Source organism: Arachis hypogaea, chromosome 2 (genome assembly GCF_003086295.3).
Source record: "Arachis hypogaea cultivar Tifrunner chromosome 2, arahy.Tifrunner.gnm2.J5K5, whole genome shotgun sequence".
NCBI lineage: Eukaryota > Viridiplantae > Streptophyta > Magnoliopsida > Fabales > Fabaceae > Arachis > Arachis hypogaea.
The window spans coordinates 78,302,543-78,305,602 of NC_092037.1; the positions used below are offsets into that span (position 1 = coordinate 78,302,543).

Sequence of the window (3,060 nt, forward strand, 5' to 3'; positions counted from 1 at the left end):
TAACTTGTTGTTAAGCCAATTAGCAAGTGAGTTAGGATTTGTGGATTAAGAACAACTATGCTCACTTGACCTACTCTTCAATGTAAGAGTTAACTAAGTGAGATTAATCCATTACAATTATCATAGTTGTGGTTGCAACAAGGAAAGGAACCCCTAGCTCATTCCAAGCCAAGATTCCATTTATGCTTTGAATCACACATATACATCAATCACTTTTATATCTAACTTGTCCATATTGCATAGATAGTTCTTTGATTCCTTTATTAGTTTATTACTTGAAATTTTGAGCGTTTTTATTCCTTTAATTGTTCATCTCTTTATTGAAAATCCCGTTTGCCTTCCCAACCAAAATTGTGTACTCATTGATCACTGGTCCTTGGGAGACGACCCGGGAATTAAAACTCCCGGTTTGTATTTGTTTTGAATTGTGACAATTTGTTATTCTAAACTTTGGTGTTGGTCGATTGTTGGGTTGGGGCTATACTTGCAACACTATTCTATCTTTTAGGAAAATTCCTAACCCGCTCTAGGCCACCCACCAAGTTTTTGCCGCCGTTGCCAGGGAACTAAGTGCAATGAGTGCTATAGTTTTGGTTGTTGTGAATATGTGAACAGTGTAAAAACTTGATTTTTGTTTGTTACTTGACACTAATTAGTAGATGGCATCTCTATCTAAAGAGTTTTAGTAGTTATTGACCATTAGGTTGATTTCGTTTATTCTCTTATTCTTGTTTTGCTTTTGGTAATTGCATGTTTTCATTTTTTCCTCAGTTGAATGACACGGTCGCTTCCAGACTCGAGCTCGGCCCCTTTTGACCCTGAAATACTAAGGACTTTAACACATCTTAAGCAAGCTCGGCGCCAGTTAGCATTTGTGCATAGTAAATCGGATTCTCTTGAAGAGCAAACCAATTCACCATCACTTTCTAACAGTGATCCTCATTCTTCACTTAATGAGGGAACCTTGTATTCTTCTGTCGGAAGTGCTGAAATTTCTTTGAGTGAATTAGGAGACAACATTATGGCAGAGCCACCGCGAAGAATTACTTTAAAGGAGGTCGGAGCCCCGGACATCACCTTGCAACCGGTACAAGTTCGGTACCTAGATTGAGATTCCAACTTTGAGCTCAAGACGAGTATGATCAACTTGCTTCCGAAATATAATGGGTTACCGGGGGAATACACTCTCAAGCACTTGAAAAACTTTCAAGTTGTGTGCTCTACGGCAAGAAGACATGTCTCGGATGAGAAAGCGGCCATGGTTTTTGCTTTCCCTTTCTCTTTAGAGGGAAAGGCGAAAGAATGGTTTTACACCCAACCTGAGGAGGTGATTTCTAATTGGAATTGCTGTGCAAGGAGTTTCTTGAGAAGTTCTATCCACCTCAGAAGATGAATCGTCTAAGGAAGGAAATCTCTTGCATCATGCAAAGAGATGGAGAAATCCTTTATGAATATTGGGAAAGGTTCAAAAAGTTGTTGGAAGCTTGTCCACGCCACCGCATTGTTGAATTGGTGCTCATAAGTTACTTTTTGCCAAGGGATGATCCCTCAAGACAAGCTCCTTCTTGATGCCTCAAGTGGAGGATCTCTCACTAAGAACAAGACTGCTGAAGAAGCTTGGGAAGTCATTGCGGACTTGGCGGACTCGACTCAACATTTAAGGACAAGAAATCCCCAACCGATGGTTATAGGTGAAGTCTCACTTTCTGGTGATGCTATCTTAACTAGGACGCTTGGTGAGATGACGGTCATGTTAAGTCAAATCACTCAAGGCCAACAAATTCCACAAATGTTGCTAACTCCTCCACCCCAACCTCCTAGAATTGAAGGACCTCCTAGACTTTGTGGTATTTGTGCTTGCAACGATCACTACACCGATGAGTGCCCTCAAATTCAAGAGGACAACACATTGGTGGTGGCAAATTCTTACCCACAAAGATCCAATTACAATCAACGAAATCAAGTATCTCATCACTATAGAGGGAACCAAAGTCAAGGATGGAGAGATAACTCCCATCAAAGGTGGAACCAACCATCTCAAGCTCAACCTTATTCCAACCAACAAGTCTATTATCACCAACCCTCCCAAGGCCAACAACCTTACCATCAGCCACCACAACCTCACTACCCACCATATCAACCACAAAGCCCACCTCATGCCCAACCCAATCAACAACCACATTCTTAACATGAAGCAAGATATCAACCACCACATACTAGGCCTAACCTCACTCAAAACAATCAACCTCCTTCTCCAAATCAACCTCATATGAATGATGCACTTCAAAGCTTCATGCAAGAGCAAAGGGAGTTTCATAAGAAGCAAGAAACGTACATGGCAACCATTGCTGAAGCTTTATCCTGTTTGACTCTTTCTCCATCAAACACTCAAAATACCCATCAAGCTTCTACCTCTAGCGGTCTACCTTCTCAACCCCAACCAAACCCAAAGGGAAGCATTAATGCTATCACCCTTAGGAGTGGTACCAAGTTAGATGAAGTTGGTCTTGAGCCTAAAAGTTTGAGGAAAGAACCCCTCAATGAAGAAATATAAGAAGAAGTGCAGGTGGCTAGAGATGAGAAGGAAAATGTTGCAAGAGGCGTGGAGGAACTATCAAAGGTCAAGGAGCCCAAAAAGAAGAACCCTCTTGAAGAGCCTACACCAATTCCTTTCCCAACGTTGGCTAAAAAGGCTAAGAATCATGAAGACCTTGACTTCAATATAGTGGAGATTTTCAAGAATATGGAAGTTACCATTCCTCTATTTCAAGCTATCCAACAAGTGTCAAAGTATGCCAAATTTCTGAAGGATGTTTGCACACATAAGGATAAGATTGCTGACCTAAACAAAAGTCCGGTAAATGACTCTATTTCTTCTCTCATTCTGAAAAAGTGTAATGATCCCGGTCCTTTTTTGGTAACCTATGTGATTGGTGGCATGGAGTTCACAGATTGCATGTGTGATTTGGGAGCTTGTGTAAGTATTATGCCCCCTCCCTATCTATGAGAAGTTGAACTTGTCACCGTTGAAGAGGTCCGGAGCAAGATTTGTGTTGGCGA

At 41.3% G+C, this 3,060-nt stretch overlaps 1 non-coding gene across 1 annotated transcript; it reads right to left on the minus strand.

Annotated features, from left to right (window-relative positions):
* Nucleotides 1-1,395: 1,395 nt before the first annotated feature.
* On the minus strand, nt 1,396-1,502 carry LOC112767146 (small nucleolar RNA R71). Its single transcript, XR_003184751.1, has one exon. It is a non-coding gene; the product is annotated as a small nucleolar RNA R71 (small nucleolar RNA).
* Nucleotides 1,503-3,060: the final 1,558 nt, after the last annotated feature.